Source organism: Rutidosis leptorrhynchoides, chromosome 3, assembly GCF_046630445.1.
Source record: "Rutidosis leptorrhynchoides isolate AG116_Rl617_1_P2 chromosome 3, CSIRO_AGI_Rlap_v1, whole genome shotgun sequence".
NCBI classification, from domain to species: domain Eukaryota; kingdom Viridiplantae; phylum Streptophyta; class Magnoliopsida; order Asterales; family Asteraceae; genus Rutidosis; species Rutidosis leptorrhynchoides.
This window is the reverse complement of record NC_092335.1, coordinates 607956561-607970270: the sequence shown is the minus strand read 5'-3', so window position 1 is coordinate 607970270 and position 13710 is coordinate 607956561.

Sequence of the window (13710 nt, the reverse complement as noted above, 5' to 3'; positions counted from 1 at the left end):
GATAATTGTTTTCTGATGGTACTGCATGCTTCTTTATGTTTATTAGTTTTTATGCTTTTGTATAGAGAAAATCGAAAAGCCATAAAAAATCATAAAACCAGATAATCAAATAAAAGTTGAAAAATAGAAAATCCATAAAAATTGGAAAATCCAGAAAATGAGTTGCTTATTATGTTTATGGGGAAGTGATTTCAATACTGAACTGACATGTAAATGGTAAAAAACAAGTAGTACTAAATGATTGATAATGCATTGTTAGACTTTATTGACCTAATTCTAGATAGAGATGATCACACTAATAACGCGTAAATATCATGATGAGGAAATCATGGAAAGGTTTATAGCGGTTGAGGGTAGTCACCTACTTATCACTGAATATGTACTGAGAAATGATTGTTCAGAAACTCAACAGACGGTTGAGGTCTCCCCTATTACGATTTATACTCTGTAGCAAAGGATAATTTTGTGAGTCCCCAAGGTGAGCATACTTTGTCTAGGATGCATACTTGTTTCTATTTACCTTTAATGCTTGGACCGAAAATCAACAACATACATGTCGGGTATCCAAAGGGAGGTGTTCTCTCTAGACGGGTTGAGAAGTGCAATCTTGTATCACAGACAGAGAATGATTAATACAACACAACGTCATCGGGTTATAGATTTCAACATCAGAAGATTGGTTTTGCGTGCAGATACAGCAAAAGTCAAAGACAGTGGTGCATCATCATGTATAGTTTTATTTATTTTATTTGTTTTGTTTATGTTTTGTAATCTAGCATAGAGAAAAGTTCTACATCAGAAAATCAAAAGAAAAAAAAATTGATGCACCACAGTACTGCAAGAGAATCATGGATCAAGAATTGAACAAAGTTTTCAAGGATTCCTAAGTTATCTAAGTCTGAGACAACAGATGTTTCAATCAGAGAACTGTTTGATGATTTAGTTATCTACATCTGAGGGGGAGAGGTTTATCAGATCATCAGATACAGAGAACTTAAATCATTCAGTCCATATCACTAATTTGGTGGACTTTACATCTTTTGTCTGTGGTATGAGATTGTACCTATTGGCCTGGATAGCAGGGGGTATCTCCTGGAGGATATCTTAGCATTCCATCACTCAAGTATATATCACTACCATCCATCCAACATCATACATCATACGATTTCCATTCAAGTATGGGGTTTATAGCGGCCGGTATACGTCTTTTCAAAGTATGCAATAAATTTGAGATAATCAATGTTATCTGAAACGAAAAGTGTAAGTTTAAGGTAGAAGCTCATGGCTGACAGGGTTGCTAGAAACATCGTGAGATGGTTATGTTCAATCAAATTGAAAGTACATTGATGTGATAAGAGGACAGCATCAATAGATTTGTGCTCAATTGTTCTACCTGAAACATCGTGCGATCTCAAATGAGGACTGATTCTTGTTAAAGTAATTAATTCAACGTGGTCATCGAAGTCTAGGGTGAAAGTTGGTAAATGTTTATCGATATATTTGAAAGTTGTTCTGTATATGTTTTATCAAACTTGAAAATGTGTGAATCGTGAAATAGCATGTCAACATAGTTCAGTTCTGATCCCCGAATCAAAAGATTAAATCAATATGGTATGTCAACTTACAAAAACATGAATTATGTTCTTTTTAGTGTTGTTCGTGATAAACAGTATCATTTGTTCTTATGATAATAACATCAAATTCCTGATTATGCTTTTGATTAATGAAACTGATGTTAGATGTTGAATGATTGCAGACCTGTAGGGTTAAAGATTTACTGAATATGTCTGTTATAATATTGTTGATCATGACACACTGGATCTTGTACAGTATTTTGCTTTGTTGATTTGCATGTGCTTATATATCTGAAAAATCTAAAAATATTTGCATTATTTGTTAGTTGCATGTGCATTTATGTTTTAATTATTAAGCTTGGCAACTCAGCTCTCTGAAAGGATCACTGTGTAAGGAATCCTGTGTATTTTTTTAAATCTGGAAAATAAGTTGTTTAGAGCTTAAAGGAACAAAGCGTGTTTAATTTTATAATGTAGAGATCAGTCCCAGGGGGAGTGGACATGAAAAAGAATGTAAATGTTGAAAATGAAAAGCATTAAGTTTAAAATTTTTCAAAACCAAGACTACCGGTCGAGAGTCCAGACCTCCGGCCTTAGGAAAAGATGATCGCCCGATTGTCTAGACCATTGGGCCGTAGGACTAGACCATCGGTCGATGGTCACTGAAAGGGTATAAAAAGGCCCAGACTCTATCGGGTCAGTCCCTTGGTGTTTTTGGAGTGATATTTCAATCGATTTTCAAGCTAAGGCGATAGGAATTTTCGACCGATTATTGTGTGCATCTTTTCATCGTGATCACAGCGCTATAATTAAGGTATTCTAATTCGATCCCGTTTGTTAGTTATCGTTGATTTTAGGTTTGAAAAGGTTAAAACCTTTAGTGCCTAATTCGTTGATATTTGAGTTGTTTTGTTTAAATTGATTGATATGTTTATGTTAATCGGCATTGTCCGATGCCTATCCGCATGTTTTTGATCGATATAACATTGATTTGGTGGAAAAGTGTCGATTATTTGGGTTAAGATCTAATGAACTACCCTCGGCCGACGGTCTCTGACCCTCGACCGATTGAGTCTTACTTTCGGCCGTAGGTCTTCACCTTCAGCCGTAGGTCCCCAAGTAGAACAGATGGTGAAATTTATGAGTTTGTCTAGTCTAACTTCCGAAGGTCTACACCATCGGACTGATGGTCAACTCCATCGACTGATGGTCAACTCCATCGACCGATGGTCATTGGTTTGGACCGATGGTGCAGTTTTATACTTTGTTTGTGAAATTCTTAGATTTCTGATTGGTTTGTTAATGCTTATCTAATGTTAGTACTCGTAGTTTGTCTAAGAATGTCAGGTGGTTCATTTGTTAGGCAATGGATGTTTACCATCAACAGTAGGAGAATCTTAGCTAGGGAACGATCTATCCGAGTGGAACAAAAGGTTATTGCAACTCACAATACCTATGATCTTTGGGAACAGATTGGGTGTCAGGCATTTCTAGACATCGGGGATTATTATTGTCCCCAATTGGTGCGTGAGTTCTATGCTAATGTGGCTTTAGAAGATGGTAAAAAGAAATATGTTCACTCAGGCCTATTTGATCAACAGTATAAGTGAACTATGGAGGAATTTTCAGACCTCTTGAATGTTTCTCACTCTGGTGTTAAACTGTTATATCCTAGTAAAGATCTAAGAAAGCTTCCCAACAAATTCAATCTGTCTGATATAATTACAAAGATATGCAAACCATGACGAGTAGCTAGTGTTGGTAGGGTTGAAATAAGTGACGACGATGTGTTAAATCACCTTGAACTTCGCCTAAGGATAATCAAACGAAATGTGACTTTTAGGATTGACGGGGATAATGTTTTGAGTGGCACTGAGGCTTTGTTATTGTATTTTCTTCTTGATGGCATTAAGGTTAACATGGGTCACTTTCTAATCATTGTGATTAAAGACTTTCTTGAGTCGGAAGAACCATTTCCTTATGCGGCCCTATTGCATAACATGTTTGAGAAATTCGGCGTGGTGCAATACGTCAAGAAGCTAGTGCCAGAAGATCCCATTGTGGGATAAGTAATTCTGAGTTAATGGTTATGTATTTGTTCTTGTTTAAATGTATTTTCAGCTTGGTGTGTAAGTTGATAATGCTAGCCTGTTAGCATTAATACATTATTCTGAATCTGTAATAACTCTATTTAGGACATGTAATCGTGTGTTCGAGACATTAATATACTATGAATAACGATGTAATATTGACATGTGTGTTCGGGATTGGACATGTCTAGAGTGATGGGTGAGGCGGTGTAGTCTCATAAAGAATCCTATAATTGAAGAGTCGCATACTTCAATTGGTCTTCTGGTGTTAGAAGATGGTGGCGATAGAAACCGAGATGGCCCAAGATAGTAACTATGAGATTGGATTATCACTCAGCGGTAATTTTTGGTGTCGAAAGACTTCACTTGCTCGTAGGCTAACGAGTGAAGTGCAGCGTGATTCGGGTGTCTCATCTGACGATATCAAAAGGAGTTGGTAATCGGCTAGTCTAGAGTTTGTGGGTTTGTTTAAACATAGTGACGGGTTGGTGAAGGTTGTTTAATGTCTCCTTCGAGTGAGAGATTGTTGGAGTGTGAAGTTCGAATTAAACAAGGTTTGTTGAATTTGTGAAACTGATGACCGCGAATTTAGAGTTATGGTCGCAAGAATCACATCTCTGCTGAGAAAACAAAACTCGCGATCACCAGAAATTCATTGCGGTAGCGAAAATGGTGCTGACGGGAGGAAACTTCCAGAATCGTGTTTTCTTTCTCGTTAAGTTGTTTCCTTGTTGCGTTTTGCAGATTTAAACACCATATTGTAACCCTAACATGTGTGCACGAAAATAATAGTGAAAATCCACTGGTTTGCGCCCGTGGACTAAACCCTTCTCCGTGTTTTAGAGTTGGGATATAAATATTGATCAAGCATAAAATGGTCCAGAGAGTTCGGTTCATGCGAGATCAACGATAAAGGGGGATTTAAGGGTTTTTTTGAGTTTAACTCTCCAGTCCGGAGTACCGTGAATAACCCTCATACGAGATGATGATCTCAGAAAGGGTGGTTAAACGTAACCCACCATCATTCGGGTTAACCGGAGTTGATGGCCTAAGGGCGATGTTAGGATTTACGTAGTGTGTGCTACCTGAAATCATTAAATGTTCGAGGGAGCTATTCCGGTTGCGCGGGTTTGCTGGAGTGTGATATAATTGAGAGTATTCTTGTAGGTGAAGTGGAATGTAATTCCGGAGTTGTTGTCTTTTTCTTGCCCAAGTTGCTTATATTTATACATGTGAGCTTTTGTCCCTTAGTGCCACATAAGGGGACAAAAGGGATATGTTGATGCCACGTTGTATTGTCTTTGTCCATTTGTTCCAAACAGCTGTAAAAGTGCTGCAATTATTTTAGTGTTGTCGCCTATATACCCTTCTGTCCTTTTCTGGCCGTTATGCTATGGCAGGATTGTACCGTCCTACCACAGGTGTCCTTTCTACTTTAGTGTCGCCATAGTACATTTCTAGCCTTGTTCGTTTCCCAAATATGGCGCTTTGTTCAAACCGCGTGACCAATGTTTGCGAGCTCTTTATTAAAGCGTGATGAGATTGCGCGCTAGCCGGTGTAAGATATGAGCCTGCGATTATATGGGGTGACGCGCGCTGATCTAATGTAGCGCAAACAGATGTGCAGCTATGCGCATCATTAATCACGTTCAATCCTTGTGTCGTTTTATGTTTTTATTTATCGTTCTTATGCTTTAATTATTCGTTTATCGTTCGTAGGTTTGGTGATTGGTTTAAATCACCTGTCTTGTTGGGTCTCAAATTCCTCATAGGGTGCATTACACCATCTTCGGATTTTGACCATAAAAAATTCTCGGGTAGAACTTGATTTTCAATTTTAAAGATTGAACACACCCTAAACAAGTTAGGGTGCGAACACACTTTCTCTCTCGGGTAGACTCATTGGTCATCACTTTATATCATCTACGCCCTTGTGGAAGAGAACACACTTTCTCTCTCACACAGTATCTTCTCACTCTATGATCTTAACACTTAGCCAGGAAGCGCTAAATGAACCAATTTACAGTTTAGTTCCGGAAGATTGATAAAGCCACCACACGGCATCCTGGCCTTGAACCGGGTCTGCAGGGATTCTTTCCCGAGAGTAAACATCAATCAACAAACTCATTCCTCATCACGCTAAGTAGTTCTGGACTTGTACTGATACTTGTTACCCGCAAGCCGAAAATATGTATCAACAATACCCTTTGCCAAGCTCCAATTAAACGAGTGCAAGAGCGAAGTCAAGATGAGCATTGTCATTTTTTCAACTAATGGAATACCCGCACACATCACACATTCTTTTTCCCGATCAAAATGGGAAAAACTTTAAATTATTTCCATTGTAATCATATTTGTTAGTTATACTGCACCAACCATCAATGCGTTGATAGTTCATTCTAAGTTAAAAGGACTTTGTAGGGATCATTGCATTTGAAATGGCGTATGATTTGTGGGTTGGTGATCTGCAAAATAAAAAAATAAAAAAAAAGAACTATGACCTGAAGCAAATGATATCGCAAAGTCATGTTAGCGAACTAGAGCTTGGTATATTTGTAGACAATGGATTGAATCATTACTACGAACTTTTTCGAATGAAAGCAAATGATGCAAAATTTGATGCATTTTATTTGATGAACAGTTCTGAAGAACCCCTATGGAAAGGTTCTTTCAGTGCTTGGAGGACCACGACCATCAGAGCTCCTATATGAAAGATCAAGTTCTCAATTTTTACCATATAGGAGCATTTCTAATTTATTCTTATATATTTATTTAAAAAAATATAATACTCAGTAAAATAAAATTCCTGGCTACTATGCGTTTGTTACTGAAACAATGCATGTTTCAACAATGCGAAACGATAGTTATGGTGTCATACCACGTTGGATAGAGAAAAAAACTGTCAGTTAAAGTAATGATTAATTAATATCTCTCCTATAGTATTTAACTGAACCTGAAAATATTTGGTTAGTTTATTATTTAACTTTGGGGAACATGACATTAGGTCTATATATCCAAGTCTATTATTATTTTAATATGCCAATATCATTTATCCTCTACAACATTAGAGACGGTAACCAAATAATTCGATTAGTTCGCGTATATCTAACGAAAAATACACCTAAACATAAATATCCTCGTATCCCTTGTATGTTTACCAATTCACCCTTTACAACACCATTTATTTATGCATAAAAGGTATATTTGTTATTAATAAAAGGTAACTCTAACACAAAACAGGCAAATGGTAGTAACTTCTATTGTTCAAGTTATTACAAAGCTAAAACTTTTAACTAAAAATTTTTTCCATTTACATTTTGAATGTTTGAATGTCAACACCCATTTGTGTTCTAATGCGCTTGAATAAAGGTATAATATCTGTTAAATTGACTCTGTTTTCTGTTTTTGCTCATGGGTAAATGCTAATGGCACATCTTGTAGACAACCTGAGGATACATTGACTATGGGAATGTAAAAGCTTCAACAGACGTTAACACAAGGCATTACAATCGACGTAACTCGAGTAAACCAAATTTACAGCGGTCGTGTTGTGACGATCGCTCCAAATTCATATGGACAATACGTCATTCATTGATTTCATTGCGAGGTATTTGACCTCTATATGATACGTTTTGTAAACATTGTATTCTTTTGAAAAGGCACACCATAAATGAATATTTAAATCAAAGGTTTTCGACATCTGATGATTTCTACATATAGACAATCACCGTAAATAATAGTTTACAATAGTACTTCCGTTGACAATGCAGTCAAAATAATATACATGGTGATGATTTAGTGAATGCAACGTTTCCTTGATAAGTATGTCATATAAGACTCCATGCACATAGCTTGTCTAACATATAAGCAACAGCGGAAGACTTCTAGTAAACCTGAGAATAAACATGCTAACAAGTGTCAACACAAAGGTTGGTGAGTTCATAGTTTTATTGTTTCGTATAATCTGTATGTAAAGGTGAATCACAAGTTTTCAGTTGTTTCATCCAGAAACGTTTATCAAAATATTCTACAAGATTGAGCACCCTGGTAACTAAACTTTAACGTTATAATAAGTACCCCTGTTTTAACATACATGCAACCAACATGTACAATACACGCAAACCAACGTGTACTAAACTCAAATAGCTTACGTCTGTATTATAGTTCAGGCTAGGGTTTCTATACCTGGAACAGACGGGGATGTCAAGCCCTATGGATCCATATACTACTACTCGCGCCCACCAGTTCTTATAACCGGCAGTTACTAGTTACCAAAGCTAAGGGATTTTCGGTTCAAACTCAGTATAGAATTTATTATGTACTTGTGTCCATTGTTTAAAATAAAGTGCATGTATTCTCAGCCCAAAAATATATATTGCAAAAGCATTTAAAAAGGGAGCAAATGAAACTCACCTTAGCAGCACATAAAGTTGTTCAGCGTAATGTGACCGAAACTCGGTATATCAAATAATCGTAGATCTCAACCTAGAGAACATATGTTGGTCAATAAATGTCTATCAAGCTAGGTCAGGTCATAGTGTATCACAATCCTAATGCTCAAAATTGACATACAAAAGTTATTCAAAGTTGTTTCAAAAAGTCAATTTTGACAATAGTTCAATAAACGAGACGTACCTTATATAAGGATTCATTTACTCGGTTGGTAATATTCAAAAATCCATTTTATCAATCTCGTAAACAAGTTGTTTAAGTATTAATTGCAGATTCAAAAAGCAATTCCAATTAATGTCAATTATAATTCAGTTAACCATATCTTTTGATTCGTTCCTCGAAACTATTCGATATCTAAATGAAAAGTTATTGATTTTTCGCCAGCTTTCCGAAAACATGTATATCATATACCTTTTACCCGTCATATATGTATTTAATTCGTGATTTACTATAAACTGTTTAACAACGAAATTTAGTATACAAGCATGTATAAATATATATACTCGAGCACTAGACATGTATACACTATTAATTTATAAAAGATAAAATATAAATGCTTACGTATCAATATTGTGATTCAATATTTCAGAAAAGTACGTAGACGTAACGGAGATGATAAACACTAGGTTAAATATACCCCCGAACATTACCCATAACCTCCTTGGCAATAACCCATAATTTCCTTAGTTCTATCCCGCTCGAAAAACCATTTTGAAAGTGATACGCTCAAGACCTCGTCGTAGTATTTTATGTATAATATTAATACTACTAATAATAATAATATTAATAATAATATTAATCTTAATAATAATTATAATTATAATTATAATAATAATAATAATAATAATAATAATAATAATAATAATAATAATAATAATAATAATAATAATAATAATAATAATATAAATATAAAAAATAATACAGAGGAATGTGGAAACCAGCTCGAGCTTTTATAGGATTCTGGCCTGCTACAGTACCCCATGCGATCGCATGAGGTTTCAGTGTTTTTGCCATGCGATCGCATGGCCGCCTTATCCTGTTTTTGTTTGCTAGTTCGTCGACATCAAATAGTGTTACTGTAGCAAATAGTGTTTACTGTAGTAAATAGTGTACTGTAGCAAATAGTGTTTACTGTAGCAAATAGTGTTTACTGTAGCAAATCACCGTAGCAAGTCGTTTTCACTGTAGCACTGTAGCAAAATACGGTTTCACTGTAGCAAATAGTGTTTACTGTAGCAAATAGTGTTTTACTGTAGCACAGTCATTTTACTGTAGCAAATAGTGTTTTACGGTAGGAAAGTCGTTTTTACTTGTACATATATATATATATATATATATATATATATATATATATATATATATATATATATATGTATATATATATATATATATATATATATATATATATATATATATATATATATATATATATACATACATATAATTGTTCATGAATCGTCGAGAGCAGTCAAATGTAATTTAATACATGAAACAGTTCTAAAATTTTGAAATTCAACTTCATAGACTTTGCTTATCGTGTCGGAAACATTAAATCATTTAAAGATAAAGTTTAAATTTGGTCAGACATTTCCGGGTCATCACAGTACCTACCCGTTAAAGAATTTCGTCCCGAAATTTAAGTGAGGTCGTCATGGCTAACAATAGAAATGTTTTCATGACGAATATGAGTTGATAAATAGAATTTTATCACCGTTGAATTATATGGATAAAGCAATCCAATTACTCGAAGCGTATGAGAGAAGTTATCGTAATCGAGTGAAATGGAGAATAGAGATTCATCTTAACTTTTGACGTATTAACGATTGATTTTCGGAATTTAAGGAATAGAAAATCTTCATAATCTATATAAGATTTAATTCTTCGGAATTTGCAGAAATTAGGATTTTCTTTGATTAAATGCGTAATCTGTCTCGATTGCTATGTCTGATTTTTCGCTATAAATTGACCTCTTCCGTTTCATTTATTTTCACCACTCCTATAATCTCATTTTTTTTTATTTCATACATCCCAATAGTTTGTGAAAATGCTTAATTCAGTTCTGATTCTTGATATTTTCCTGGCTATCGTATCCTTCATTCTTCTTTTTCATCTGCCACCAGAGGAAGTTATTTTCTTCTACTATTACCTTGGGGTTATAGTGTTTTTCATTCTCCCGTGTCTTTATATTGCTATACGCATTGATATACACGGTTTGTAATTTCGGGGTTGTTATCGGGCTTTATATTCTCCATTATATTTCGGAGCTTCATGCTTTCGTTTTCTCTTCCCGACCTTAAGTCAAGCGGATAATGGTCCAGAATTCGTAGGTATGAAGTTTCAGATGAACATAACTAATGTTCTAAGAAAGAAATGGTAATAGCACAATCTGACTTGTCAAATTACCAGAATATCTGGAAAAGTCCGAATCATCAAGAAAAATATTTTCTTGATATATTTAGAGGTTAAATATAATGAAAGAGTTATGTAACATGGTTCATGATGAGGGTGTGATCTGTGAACCTTTATCACGTTCCATTAGAAACTCAGCATGACTTACTGTAATATAATCACGTTGATCAAGTGTCATTATATTATACTAACCCATGCTTCAATTCCCAACATTACTTCAAAACATTTATATTTTAAACTTGAAAGTTTCAGAATTTAGAACTAAAATAGTTTCTTTTATGGTGTAACACAAATATCGTAAGGAGAAAATTGATTTCTGATAAGAATGATTATGAAATTATCTCCAGAAATATGGAGGATATTTATAATGAAAGATACGATGATATCTTAGAATTTCTAATATCAGAGGATGATGAAGAATATTGTTCGCAAGGGTTTAGATTCGGAAGCAAGGTATTCGTTAATGGCTTCAGCAGATACTGAATCTTTTGGATTCTTTGAAGGCAGGTTTCGTCCTTGTGATTTATCCACAGCCTCCTTCATACTTTGCTCAATCCGTTTTTCAGTTCCAAACTTTCTCTTTTTCTGAGCTTTGCCAGCACACTATCCTTTATCATCAAACTTTTTATTGTTAAGGTCGTTTACAGTTTTTGCTGCTTCATCAGCATTTTTCAAGATTTCGAGAACTAGTTCGTAGTTTAAGGTGTTTTTTGGAAACTTCACATTCGAAGTATGTAAGTCCAGGAGGTAAACGTTATATGTACACATATAACTGGTGGTGTAGACGTGCTGCAAGATTTCAAAATACTGATTGCTAACTCCTGATAATTCGTATAGCAATTCTCGTTACAAGATGCAGATGAGTAAATGATAGGGTTTCAATGAGTATAAGGATTTTTCGAATGGTCAAAGATCAATGGAGTTGTTGGTAAATTTACTGCTAATGTGGTGGAACATAAAAGGTTCCCCAGTAACAAGAACGTATATGTCAAGGTTACAATAAGACAAATCTGAAAAATCAAAGTTTGACTAGTCGAAAGTGTGATAAACTGGATACTTTGAAAAGGGACTGCAAGATTATTTTCAATATTAACAACGCTAAAGGATCTTGCACAGTTTTGAAGTCAAAGTATAGCTTTGAAAGATGTAGAGATCTAAGAATGATGTCACCGCTTCAGAATTATGACTTGGATTCTGATCCGTCAATATCAGAATATGTAATTGAATTTGTATGAAAACGATTGTGTATCACTGTGAAGATAGTGAGTATAATTAATGATTTTTGAATCAAAGTTGAAGAATGTACAGTGTAACATATTAATTGTGAACTTAAATATTTCTCGAGTAGTACCTACCTGTTAAAGATTTCACAATTAATACTTTGTACAAAAAAAATTTTATTACCGTCTTTATGAAAATATATGTATGTATATTTTTTTTAAATCTAATACAGATTTAATGAGTTAATATCATATTAAGCGCATTTGATTTTCGACTTGACTTAGAAATGATTAATCTCTAAAACATTAAAGATTACCTAATCTTTGCGGAGTATTTCGCTAATGTAATCGATACTTCATCATTTATTCTTATTTCTCGGTGAAGGATGATGATGCTTGTGGAATCTTTGTGAACCTTACAAGGCACAGATGATGTTTTCTGGAAAGTTTCGAGTACATCGAAAATGAAAATGTAAAATCAATAATGTAATTGAATAATACACTTGGTTTATTATGAAATGAAATTCATTAAGTTGAAACAGAGATTGTAGTTAACAATGGTTAAGTTGTTAAGGGAGGATGTACATCATTGCATATTAGTAATATGAACTAACCGAGTAGTACCTACCAGTTAAGATTTACACGTAATAGCTTAGTACAAAAAGATTAATTTTAATTTCAAAATTCATATATATTAAATATACATAAAATTTCTTCAGGGAAAATTAGTTAATACTTCATCGGTTATTGTTGCTGGTATTTCTTGGTAACTACGATGCGTATGACGTTGATGTTCAAGGTACATATTGTGATGTTGAGACTTGCGGTGCGGATGTTGTTGGTGGTGGTAATGGTACTGTTGGTGTTGTTGTCGGTGGTACTGTTGATGCCGGAGATTCTGCTGGTGCTTGTAACCTTTGCACCATATTCTCTAAAGCCACTACCCGAGCGCGAAGCTCGTTGACTTCTTCTACTACACCGGGATGATTGGCGGTTCGGACGAGCGGATGAATAAGATCCAGAATTTGAGAGAGTATATGATCATGATGAGATATTCTGGAGATGAGAGAGAAAATGGTATTACGAACAGGTTCGCCGGTAAGTGCTTCAGGTTCTTCGCCAAGAGGGCAATGTGGTGGATGGAAGGGATCGCCTTCTTCTTGTCTCCAATAATTAAGTAGGCTACGAACCCATCCCCAATTCATCCAGAATAGGTGATGGCTGATTGGTTGATCCATTCCTGTTACACTGTCTTCGGAATTCAGGTGAATATCCATATCGGAATAGCTGTCGGAGTTTAAGGAATTTGAACTAGATACGGGATCCATCTTGTATAATTAGAGAGATGATTTTTGATATGAAATAGATTATAGAATTTAGATTGGTACTCTTCAATACATAATTTACATATGTATATATAATACCAAAATTCCATAAATCACGGAGGAATTTTCGGAAGATGTCAGGAAAAGTTTACAGTAACAGATACGCTAAGATATGAATTTTTGTCTATACACTATTTATGCAATAAATGCAGGAAAACGTGTCTAGACTTAAGAATGATAAGCATGTAATTTCTGACAAGAAATGATAAGCAAAACTTTTGACATGCAGACACAGTCGAAGTCCAGACTTACGAATGCATCCTAACAACTATCAGTTAGACACACTTATGCAAGACCTGGTTCACTAGGACCAACGCTCTGATACCAACTGTGACGATCACTCCAAATCCATATGGACAATACGTCATTCATTGATTTCATTGCGAGGTATTTGACCTCTATATGATACGTTTTGTAAACATTGCATTCTTTTGAAAAGGCACACCATAAATGAATATTTAAATCAAAGGTTTTCGACATCTGATGATTTCTACATATAGACAATCACCGTAAATAATAGTTTACAATAGTACTTCCGTTGACAATGCAGTCAAAATAAGATACATGGTGATGATTTAGT